This window comes from Carcharodon carcharias, chromosome 2 (assembly GCF_017639515.1).
Source record: "Carcharodon carcharias isolate sCarCar2 chromosome 2, sCarCar2.pri, whole genome shotgun sequence".
Taxonomy (NCBI): domain Eukaryota; kingdom Metazoa; phylum Chordata; class Chondrichthyes; order Lamniformes; family Lamnidae; genus Carcharodon; species Carcharodon carcharias.
The window spans coordinates 236714053-236727054 of record NC_054468.1 but is presented as its reverse complement, the minus strand read 5'-3'; positions in this window follow the sequence as shown (position 1 = coordinate 236727054).

The window sequence follows — 13002 nt, the reverse complement described above, 5'->3', positions numbered from 1 at the left end:
CAAGAAGGTTAATAGAACGCTGGCCTTTATATTGAAAGGACAAGATTACCATGGGGCAGAAGTCATACCTCAGCTGTACAAAACCCCAAATGGACCACACCTGGAGTTAATGTGAGCAGTTCTGGGCACCGGACCTTAAGATCATATCGGCCTTGGAGGGAGTGTGGTGTAGGCTTATGAGAATGAAACCTCCAGAGGGTGGTAGAAGTTTGGAACCCTCTTCCAAATTGGCAATTGATGCTAAAGCAATTTTTAGTTTTAAATCTGATATTGATAGATTTCTGTAAACCAGAGGTATTTAGGGATGGGGGCAAAGATGGGTATATGGATTAGGTGACAGAGCAGTCATAATCTTATTAAATGGCAGAATATTCTTGAGGGGCTGAATGTCCTCCTGGTTCTATGTGGGTTTTGAGCAGGTAGATAGGGAGAAACTTTCCAGTGGCAGAGGGGTCATTAATCAGAGGACACAGAAAACCTGCCAGTAAAAGCAACTGTGAAGCTGTCGGATTGTTGTACAAATTCAACTGGTTCAATAATGCCTTTTAGGGGAGAAAATTTGCCATCTTTATAGAGTGTCCTATAGTTGACACCTGTTCCACAACACCAATGTTGACTTTTAACTGCCCTCTGATCCGGCCCAGCAAGACATTGAGTTACACTTGGTTGCGTTAGTCCCTAATTAACACCATTGTGAGAATAGGCAGACTTCAGTGGCTCAAGAAGGCCACCACCACCTTCTCAATACAACTAGGAATGTACAATAAATACCAGCCATACCACTGATGCCCACATCCCACATCCAAAGAATGAAACAAAAGAAACATTTTTTTGTCTTATCTGAAGCTGTTTATGACAGTAAAGTTCCTATTGTTACCATTTTCTAAACTTCCCACTAATCTCATTCATGATTAATTCCCACTGTTTGATGGTCTATATTCATGGCACGTTAACAACAACTTACATTTATATAGAACGTGTAGGGGGGACACGAGGATGAACTTTTTTTACACAGAGGGTAGTGGGTGTCTGGAATTCGCTGCCCAAGTTGGTGGTAGAAGCAGAAACTTTAAACTCTTTTAAAAAGTACCCAGATCTGCACCTAAAGTGCTGTAAGCTGCAGGGCTATGGGCCGGGTGCAGGAGGTGGGATTAGAAAGGGCACTGGGGTGTCCTCGGGCTGGCATGGACAAGATGGGCCGAATGGCCTCCTTCTGTGCTGTAACTTTTCTATGGTACCTTGAACATATCAAAACACCCCAAAATGCTTCACAAGAGTTTTACCAACCCAAATTTGATACTGAGCCACATGAGGAGATCATTAGTACAAATGGCCAAATACTTGGCCAAAACATAGGAACATAGGAACAGGAGAAGACCATTCAGCCTGTCAAGCCTTCTCCACCATTCAATACGATCATGGCTGATCAAACAGTTCAATGCCTTTTACCCACATTACCCCCATAACCACTTACGTTACTGTCAGTCAGAATCTATCAATCTCTACCTTAAACATACTCAATGACTGATCTTCCGCAGCCCTTTGGAGGAGAGAATTCCAAAGATTCACAACCCTCTGAGTAAAGAATTTCTCCTCATCTCAGTCCTAAGTGGCTTCCCCTTTATTTTGAGATTGTGTCCCCTGGTTCTAGACTCCCCACAAGGGGACATATCTTACCTGCATCTACCCTGTCTATTACTTTAAGTATTTTGTAGGTTTCACCTCTCATTCTTTGAAACTCTAGAGAATACAGGCCCAGTTTCCCCAATCTCTCTTCATAAGACAGTCCCATCATCCCGGGAGCAGGTCTGGTGAGCCTTCGTTGCACTCCCTCTATGGCAATAATATCCTTTCTGAGGTAAGGGGACCAAAACTGCACACACTACTCCAGGTGCGGTCTAACCAAGCTTATATACAATTGAAGCAAGACTTCACTCCTCCTGTACTCAAATCCTCTTGTGATAAAGGCTAACGTTCCATTAGCTTCCTAATTCCCTGCTGCACCCGCCTGTTAACCTTCAGTGATGCATGGACAGGGACACCCAGGTCCCTTTGGACATCTACACTTTCTAATCTCTTACCATTTAGGAAACACTTTGCACACTTGTTGCTTCTACCCAAGTAGATAACCTCACATTTTTCCACATTATATTCCATCTGTCATGTTCTTGCCCAATCACTAAGTCTATCCACATCCTCCTGTACATGCTTTACATCTTCCTCACAACACACATTCCCTCCTCGCTTTGTATCCTCAGTGAATTTGGAAATATCGCATTTGGTCCCTGCATGCAAACCATCGATATATATTGGGCAGGGTTTAATGTCCCACGGGCAGACGCATAAAAAAGCGTACAATGATGTCAGGCGAGCGTCCCGATGTCATCGTGTACCTGCGCGATATTGCAGTTGGTGGGCCCGCGCGAGAGTTGGCAGCATGCCCACCAACAACCAAGAGGCCTTTTAAGGCCCTTAAGCAAGTAATTAAATGCAATTTTTTGCTGCCCATCCAACCTTATGGTTGGCAGGCGGGTGAATCAGCCGGGCTTTTCATGTTTTAGCAAATCTCATCAACAGGCGGGATGAAGTTTCCACAATTAAATAAAAAATAAATATATATTTTTGGGCAGAAATTTTATTCTGTTAGTGTCATTGTGAACGAGTCCCGTGTCGGGACATTTTTATCAGACTTTAAAACTCTTTATTTCTGAATTTAAATGTGTTCAGCTCCCTGAGGCAGCTCTGTGCCTTCAGGGAACATTCAGTGTGCGCTTCCCCCCCACCTGCGCATGCCCTCCTCCCACTCCCACCCCCACCCCCCGACAGCGCTGGGCTTCTCAATGTGTGTTTCTGCCAGTGTGAAATTGGGGTCGGTGGGGGGGCGATCGCGGCGGTGGACTGTTTCCCGCCACTTCCTGGCCTGTCAGCTGTGCCTGCCCAACGACTGGAAAATCCTGCCCATTGTGAACAGCTGGGGCTCAAGTACTGATCCTCGTGGCACCCGGCTAGCCACAGGCTGCCAACGCGAGAATGACCCTTTTATTCCTACTCTCTGTTTCCTGCCTGTTAACCAATCCTTAATCCATGCCAGTAAATTGTTTCCTACCCCATTTGCTTTTATTTTGCTAATCAACCTCCTGTGGGGACATTATCAAAAGCCTTCTGAAAATCCAAATATACTACACCCATCGCCTCCCCTTCATCAATTTTTTTTAGTAACAACCTCAAAAACTCCAACAAGTTCATCAAACATGATCTCCCATTCGTATATCCATGTTGACTATGCCCAGTCAGATTATGATTATCCAAGTATCCTTTTATCACATCCTTTATAATAGATTCTAGCATTTTCCCTACTTCTGATGTAAGACTAACAGGTCTGTAGTTCCCTCCCTTCTTAAACAGCGGGGTGATATTCGCTACCTTCCAATCTTCAGGAACCATTCCAGAATCTATAGCATTTTGGAAAATGATCACCAATGCATCCACTATCTCTAGAGCAACCTCTTTCAACACACTGGGACACAGAATATCAGGTCCCGGGGACTTGTTAACTTTCAGTCCCATTAATTTCTCCAATACAACTTTCTTACATATGCTAATTTCCTTCAACTCTTCATTCTCCCTAGTCCCCTGCATCTCTAAATCTGGGAGATTTCCTGTATCTTCCTCAGTGGAAGACAGACACAAAGTAATCATTTAGCTTCTCTGCCATTTCTCTATTCCCCTTTAGGAATTATCCTGACTCTGCCTGTAATGGACCCACATTTGTCTGAGCCAAACACTTCCTTTTTACATACCTATAGGAGCTTTTACAGTCCGTTTTTATGTTTTGTGCTAGATTGAATTAATATTCTATTCTAAACAAAAACAGAATGACCTGGAAAAACTCAGCAGGTCTGGCAGCATCGGCGGAGAAGAAAAGAGTTGACGTTTCGAGTCCTCATGACCCTTTGACAGAACTTGAGTTCGAGTCCAAGAAAGAGTTGAAATATAAGCTGGTTTAAGTTGTGTTGGGGGGGGGGGCGGAGAGAGAGAGAGAGAGAGAAGTGGAGGGTGGGGGTGTGGTTGTAGGGACAAACAAGCAGTGATAGAAGCAGATCATCAAAAGATGTCAACGACAATAGAACAAAAGAACACATAGGTGTTAAAGTTGGTGATATTATCTAAACAAATGTGCTAATTGAGAATGGATGGTAGGGCACTCAAGGTATAGCTCTAGTGGGGGTGGGGTGGGCATAAAAGATTTAAAAATATTTAAAAATAATGGAAATAGGTGGGAAAAGAAAAATCTATATAATTTATTGGAAAAAAAAGGGAAGGGGGAAACAGAAAGGGGGTGGGGATGGGGGAGGGAGCTCACGACCTAAAGTTGTTGAATTCAATATTCAGTCCGGAAGGCTGTAAAGTCCCTAGTCGGAAGATGAGGTGTTGTTCCTCCAGTTTGCATTGGGCTTCACTGGAACAATGCAGCAAGCCAAGGACAGACATGTGGGCAGGAGAGCAGGGTGGAGTGTTAAAATGGCAAGCGACAGGGAGGTTTGGGTCATTCTTGCGGACGTACCGCAGGTGTTCTGCAAAGCGGTCGCCCAGTTTACGTTTGGTCTCTCCAATGTAGAGGAGACCACATTGGGAGCAACGAATGCAGTAGACTAAGTTGGGGGAAATGCAAGTGAAATGCTGCTTCACTTGAAAGGAGTGTGTGGTCCCTTGGACGGTGAGGAGAGAGGAAGTGAAGGGGCAGCTGTTGCATCTTTTGCGTGGGCATGGGGTGGTGCCATAGGAAGGGGTTGAGGAGTAGGGGGTGATGGAGGAGTGGACCAGGGTGTCCCGGAGGGAGCGATCCCTACGGAATGCCGATAGGGGGGGTGAAGGAAAGATGTGTTTGGTGGTGGCATCATGCTGGAGTTGGCAGAAATGGTGGAGGATGATCCTTTGAATGCGGAGGCTGGTGGCGTGATAAGTGAGGACAAGGGGGACCCTATCATGTTTCTGGGAGGGAGGAGAAGGCGTGAGGGCGGATGCGCGGGAGATGGGCCAGACACGGCTGAGGGCCCTGTCAACGACCGTGGGTGGAAAACCTCGGTTAAGGAAGAAGGAGGACATGTCAGAGGAACTGTTTTTGAAGGTAGCATCATCGGAACAGATGCGACGGAGGTGAAGGAACTGAGAGAATGGGATGGAGTCCTTACAGGAAGCGGGGTGTGAGGAGCTGTAGTCGAGGTAGCTGTGGGAGTCGGTGGGTTTGTAATGGATATTAGTGGACAGTCTATCACCAGAGATTGAGACAGAGAGGTCAAGGAAGGGAAGGGAAGTGTCAGAGATGGACCACATGAAAATGATGGAGGGGTGGAGATTGGAAGCAAAATTAATAAATTTTTCCAAGTCCCGACGAGAGCATGAAGCGGCACCGAAGTAATCATCGATGTACCGGAGAAAGAGTTGTGGGAGGGGGCCGGAGTAGGACTGGAACAAGGAATGTTCCACATACCCCATAATGAGACAGGCATAGCTGGGGCCCATGCAGGTACCCATAGCCACACCTTTTATTTGGAGGAAGTGAGAGGAGTTGAAGGAGAAATTGTTCAGCATGAGAACAAGTTCAGCCTGACGGAGGAGAGTAGTGGTGGATGGGGATTGTTCGGGCCTCTGTTCGAGGAAGAAGCTAAGGGCCCTCAGACCATCCTGGTGGGGGATGGAGGTGTAGAGGGATTGGACGTCCATGGTGAAGAGGAAGCGGTTGGGGCCAGGGAACTGGAAATTGTTGATGTGACGTAAGGTGTCAGAGGAATCACAGATGTAGGTGGGAAGGGACTGGACAAGGGGAGACAGAAGGGAGTCAAGATTCTATTCTATATTCTATATTCTAATATTCTATTCTCCCTATCTTTATCAGTTTCTTGGTCTTGCTTTGATGTTTCTAAAACCTCCCAATCCTCAGGTTTACTACTACTTCTGGCAACTTTATAAGCCTTTTCTTTTAATCTTATACAACCCTTAACTTCCTTTGTCAGCCATGGTTGACTGACTTTTTGGGGTTTTTGTACCTTGAAGGAATGTATAGATGCTGTAAGCTGTGTAATAGTTCTTTGAAGACTATTCATTGCCTATGTACAGTCAAACCTTTTCATGTATATTCCCCAATCCACCTCAGCCAATTTGCCCCTGTTGCCTTCATAATTTCCTTTATTTAACTTCAACACCCTTGCTTCAGAGTGAACTACCTCACTTTCAAACATAATGTAAAATCCTATCATATTGTGATCACTCACCCCTAAAGGCTCTTTTACAACAAAGTTATTAATTAGCCCTTTTTCATTACATAATACTAGATCTAAAGTAGCCTGTTCTCTAGTTGGCTCCTCAACATACTCCTCTAGAAAACCATCCCTAACAAACTCCAGAAACTTGTCTACCACAGCATTGGTGCTCAATTGGTTTACCCAGTCTATATGCAGATTGAAGTCACCTATGATTACTGTATTTCCCATGCTACATGCTTCTCTTATCTCCTGATTAATACCATGCCCCACATTACCACTACTGTTTGGTGGCCTATTAACAACTCCAACCATGTCTGCTGCCCTTTGCTGTTTCTTAGCTCCACCCAAACAGATTCCACACATTGTTCTTCCGATCTGAGATCCTCCCTTCAGCAAATCTCCCAGTGAGTATATCAGTCCCAGTCCTGTTAAAGTGTAACCCGTCCAGCTTGTACAGGCCCCACCTGCCCCAGAACCGATCCCAGTGCCTGAGAATTCTGCTGCCCTCCCTCCTACACCAGTTCTCCAGCCATGTATAATCGATCAATCCTCCCATTCCTTTGCTCACTAGCACGTGGCACTGGGAGTAATCCTGAGGTTACTGCTCTTGAGGTCCTGCTTTTTAATTTCCTTCCTAACTCCCTGAAATCTGGAAATTCAGGACCTCATCCCTCTTCCTGCCTATGTCACTGGTACCAATGTGGAACATGACTTCTGGCTGATCTCCCCCCACCCCCCCGAAGGTAATGCACTGATCCCATTCCTTATTATCAGTGCAAATCCACCTCCTTTCCCTCTTGTCTGTCCTTCCTAAACATCGAATATCCTTGAATATTCAGTTCCCAGTCTTGCTCACCGCGCGGCCATTTAATAGCAATTATCTCATACCCTTTTACCTCTATTTGTGCCTTTAGATCATCTACCTTATTGTGAATGCTGCGCACATTCAGGTAGAGAGTGTCCTTAACTTTGTCTTTTTGACATCATTCCACATTCGAAGCATACTCAATGCTCTGCTTTGTTTCTCCTACCTTCTAGTCTCACTACTACTTCCTGTTCCTGACTTTAATTTCTTCCAATCTGGGTCACCCCTCAGATTCCCACCCACATGACAAGTTAGTTAAAACCCACCCCAACAGCTTCAGCAAATCTCCCAGTGAGTATATCAGTCCCAGTCCTGTTAAAGTGTAACCCGTCCAGCTTGTACAGGCCCCACCTGCCCCAGAACCGATCCCAGTGCCTGAGAATTCTGCTGCCCTCCCTCCTACACCAGTTCTCCAGCCATGTATAATCGATCAATCCTCCCATTCCTTTGCTCACTAGCACGTGGCACTGGGAGTAATCCTGAGGTTACTGCTCTTGAGGTCCTGCTTTTTAATTTCCTTCCTAACTCCCTGAAATCTGGAAATTCAGGACCTCATCCCTCTTCCTGCCTATGTCACTGGTACCAATGTGGAACATGACTTCTGGCTGATCTCCCCCCACCCCCCTGAAGGTAAATGGGTTTTGAAAGAGCAACTTAAAGGAGGAAAGAGGAGGAGAGGTTTAGGGAGGGGATTCCAGAGCTTGGGGCCTAGGCAGCTGGAGGCACAGCCGCCACTGGTAGAATGATTAAAACTGGGGGTATGCAAGAGGCAGATATCTCAGAGGGTTATAGGGATGGAGGAGATTACAAGGATAGGGAGGGATGAGGCCATGGAGGGATTTGAAATCAAGAACGAGAATTTTAAACTAAGGCGTTGCCAGATTAGGGATTAATGTATGTCAACGAGGATGTGGTGATGGGTGAAGGGGTCGTGGTACTCGCTGGGTCACGGATAGTAGAATTTTGGATGATGGAGGATGAAAGCAGCAGGAGATTGTTAATTATTCATTAACTCGAGTCAGACTGGCTCCAAACACCACCATTAAGAATAATTCCCCCTTGAATAGCAAGGCCACCCTCCTGTTCCTGTTTTTATTTAAAGTCTCATTCTAAATAGTCTGTAAGACAGTGTTTGACCTGTTCAGTGTCACTGGGGATTTAGTGAACCAGTCAAAATGCACCTATCTCACCCCTCTATTGTTGCTGAATGACTCATTTTGCAACCATCAGCATTCTGAAGATGAGCTGTTGCCTACACGCTGAGCTGCTAAAAGGAGATGGGCTGGGCCAATTCAAATCGAATCACACCTAATTTTATCATCTTAAAGATGGAGATGTAGGTCAGCCTCTCCCCTCCATCCCCTGATCTACAACATTCAGCAAGTTCATGAACTTCAAGTGAGACTGGAGGCTGCCCCCATATTTTCCTTAGACTGAGGGCTATTGAGCACAGATAATCAGTGAGAACACTTCATTCCAATTTGATGTTCTTTCAAAACATAAGATGTCTTGTCAAATAAGCAGAAATAAAAACAAAAAACTGCGGATGCTGGAAATCCAAAACAAAAACAAAAATAGCTGGAAAAACTCAGCAGGTCTGACAGCATCTGCGGAGAGGGACACAGTTAACGTTTCGAGTCCGTATGACTCTTCAACAGAACTAAGTAAAAATAGAAAAGAGGTGAAATATAAGCTGGTTTAAAGGGGTGGGGGTGGGGGTGGGACAGGTAGAGCTGGATAGAGGGCCAGTGATAGGTGGAGATAACCAAAAGATGTCTCAGACAAAAGGACAAAGAGGTGTTGAAGGTGGTGATATTATCTAAAGGAATGTGTTAATTAAGGGTAGAAAGCAGGACAAGCAAGATACAGATAGCCCTAGTGGGGGGTGGGGTGGGGTGAAGGTACAGATAGCGCTAGTGGGGGTGGGGTGGGGTGAAGGAATCTAAAAAGGCTAAAAGGTAGAGATAAAACAATGGATGGAAATACATTTAAAAATAATGGAAATAGGTGGGAAAAGAAAAATCTATATAAATTATTGGAACAAAGGGGGATCAGAAAGAGGGTGGGGATGGAGGAGAGAGTTCATGACCTAAAATTGTTGAACTCAATATTCAGTCCAGAAGGCTGTAAAGTGCCTAATCGGAAGATGAGGTGCTGTTCCTCCAGTTTGCGTTGAGCTTCACTGGAACAATGCAGCAGGCCAAGGACTGACATGTGGGCAAGAGAGCAGGGTGGAGTGTTGAAATGGCAAGTGACAGGGAGGTCTGGGTCATGTGGAGGATGATCCTTTGAATGCGGAGGCTGGTGGGGTGATAAGTGAGGACAAGGGGCTCAGGGAGGGAGAGGAAAGTGTGAAGGCGGATGTGTGGGAGACTTGGTTTGTAGTGGTCAAACCTATAAGCAAGCTCAAAACAAAAACAGAATTACCTGGAAAAACTCAACAGGTCTGGCAGCATCGGCGGAGAAGAAAAGAGTTGACGTTTCGAGTCCTCATGACCCTTCAACAGAACTAGAAGAATCCAAGGAAGGGGTGAAATATAAGCTGGTTTAAGGTGTGTGGGGAGTGGGGGGGGGGTGCTGTTGGGTGGGGGGAGAGAAGTGGAGGGGGGTGGTGTGGTTGTGGGGACAAACAAGCAGTGATAGAAGCAGATCATCAAAAGATGTCACAAACAACAGAACAAAAGAACACATAGGTGTTAAAGTTGGTGATATTATCTAAACAAATGTGCTAATTAAGAATGGATGGTAGGGCACTCAAGGTATAGCTCTAGTGGGGGTGGGGGGAGCAGAAAAGATTTTAAAATATTTAAAAATAATGGAAATAGGTGGGAAAAGAAAAATCTGCATAATTTATTGGAAAAAGCAAAAGGAAGGGGGAAGAAACAGAAAGGGGGTGGGGATGGAGGAGGGAAATTCTGTTTTTGTTTTGGATTTCCAGCATCCGCAGTTTTTTGTTTTTATCTCTGTATAAGCAAGCTCGCTGGTTTGGCGTATTTAAAGGTCAAATTGTGCAATCCTGTTTAGAGACAATCTGATAGTTGAAATTGCACTATTGTAGACATATTCCCAAAATACATACAAATCATTCAATCCCATCAGTGAAAGTAAATCCTAAATTATTCAGTTACTATGATTGGTGAGACGGGGTAAGGTTAGACACTGGTTATAGCAGTTTGGATAGAAATTGGTTACTTGAACTGGGAGTGTTTAATGGGGCCAGTGTAGAGGGAGCTTTACTCTGTATCTAACCCCGTGCTGTACCTGTCCTGGGAGTGTTTGATGGGGACTGTGTAGAGGGAGCTTTACTCTGTACCTAACCCCGTGCTGTACCTGTCCTGGGAGTGTTTGATGGCTACAGTATAGAGGGAGATTTAATCTGTATCTAACCCCGTGCTGTACCTGTCCTGGGAGTGTTTGATGGGGACCGTGTAGAGGGAGATTTACTCTGTACCTAACCCCGTGCTGTACCTGTCCTGGGAGTGTTTGATGGGGACAGTGTAGAGGGAGCATTACTCTGTATCTAACCCCGTGCTGTACCTGTCCTGGGAGTGTTTGATGGCTACAGTATAGAGGGAGATTTAATCTGTATCTAACCCCGTGCTGTACCTGTCCTGGGTGTGTTTGATGGGTATAGTATAGAGGGAGATTTAATCTGTATCTAACCCCGTGCTGTACCGGTCCTGGGAGTGTTTGATGGGTACAGTATAGAGGTAGGTTTACTCCGTATGTAACCCCGGGCTGTACATGTCCTGGGAGTGTTAGATGGGGACAGTGTAGAGGGAGCTTTACTCTGTACCTAACCCCGTGCTGTACCTCTCCTGGGAGTGTTTGATGGGGACAGTGTAGAGGGAGATTTACTCTGTACCTAACCCCATGCTGTACCTGTCCTGGGAGTGTTTGATGGGACAGTGTCGATGGAGATTTACTCTGTATCTAACCCCGTGCTGTACCTGTCCTGGGAGTGTTTGACGGGACAGTGTAGAGGGAGCTTTACTCTGCATCTAACCCCGGGCTGTACCTGTCCTGGGAGTGTTTGATGGGGACGGTGTAGAGGGAGTTTTACTCTGTATCTAACCCTGTGCTGTACCTGTCCTGGGTGTGTTTGATGGGTACAGTATAGAGGGAGATTTAATCTGTATCTAACCCCGTGCTGTACCTGTCCTGGGAGTGTTTGATGGGGACAGTGTAGAGGGAGCTTTACTCTGTATCTAACCCCGTGCTGTACCTGTCCTGGGAGTGTTTGATGGGGACAGTGTAGAGGGAGATTTACTCTGTATGTAACCCCGTGCTCTACCTGTCCTTGGATTGATTGATGGGACAGTGTAGAGGGAGCTTTACTCTGTATCTAACCCCGTGCTGTACCTGTCCTGGGCGTGTTTGATGGGGACAGTGTAGAGGGAGCTTTACTCTGTATCTAACCCCGTGCTGTACCTGTCCTGGGAGTGTTTGATGGGGACAGTGTAGAGGGAGCTTTACTCTGTATCTAACCCCGTGCTGTACCTGTCCTGGGAGTGTTTGATGTGGACAGTGCAGAGGGAGATTTACTCTGTATCTAACCCCGTGCTGTACCTCTCCTGGGAGTGTTTGATGTGGACAGTGCAGAGGGAGATTTACTCTGTATCTAACCCCGTGCTGTACCTGTCCTGAGAGTGTTTGATGGGGACAGTGCAGAGGGAGATTTACTCTGTATCTAACCCCGTGCTGTACCTGTCCTGAGAGTGTTTGATGGGGACAGTGAACAGGTAGATTTACTACAACAAAAACAGAATTACCTGGAAAAACTCAGCAGGTCTGGCAGCATCGGCGGAGAAGAAAAGAGTTGACGTTTCGAGTCCTCATGACACTCCCAGGACAGGTACAGCACGAGGTTAGATACAGAGTAAAGCTCCCTCTACATTGTCCCCATCAAACACTCCCAGGACAGGTACAGCACGGGGTTAGATACAGAGTAAAACTCACTCTACACTGTCCCCATCAAACACTCCCAGGACAGGTACAGCACGGGGTTAGATACAGAGTAAATCTCCCTCTACACTGTCCACATCAAACACTCCCAGGAGAGGTACAGCACAGGGTTATATACAGAGTAATGCTCCCTCTAAACTATCCCCATCAAACACTCCCAGGACAGCTACAGCACGGGGTTAGATACAGAGTAAATCTCCCTCTGCACTGTCCACATCAAACACTCCCAGGAGAGGTACTGCACGGGGTTAGATACAGAGTAAAGCTCCCTCGACACTGTCCCATCAAACAATCCAAGGACTGATAGAGCATGGGGTTAGATACAGAGTAAAGCTCCCTCTACACCGTCCCCATCAAACACTCCCAGGACAGGTACAGCACGGGGTTAGATACAGAGTACAGCTCCCTCTACACTGTCCCCATCAAACACTCCCAGGACAGGTACAGCACGGGGTTAGATACAGAGTAAAGCTCCCTCTACACTGTCCCCATTTACTCATTATCTAATCCCATGCTGCGCCTGTCCTGGGAATGTTTGATGCGGACAGTGTGAGGGAGCTTTACTCTGTATCTAACCCCGTGCTGTACCTGTCCTGGGAGTGTTTGATGGGGACAGTGTAGAGGGAGATTTACTCTGTACCTAACCCTGTGCTGTACCTGTCCTGGGAGTGTTTGATGGGGACAGTGTAGAGGGAGATTTACTCTGTATCTAACCCCGTGCTGTACCTGCCCTGGGAGTGTTTGATGGGGACAGTGTAGAGGGAGATTTACTCTGTATCTAACCCTGTGCTGCGCCTGTCCTGGGAATGTTTGATGCGGACAGTGTGAGGGAGCTTTACTCTGTATCTAACCCCGTGCTGTACCTGTCCTGGGAGTGTTTGATGGGGACAGTGTAGAGGGAGATTTACT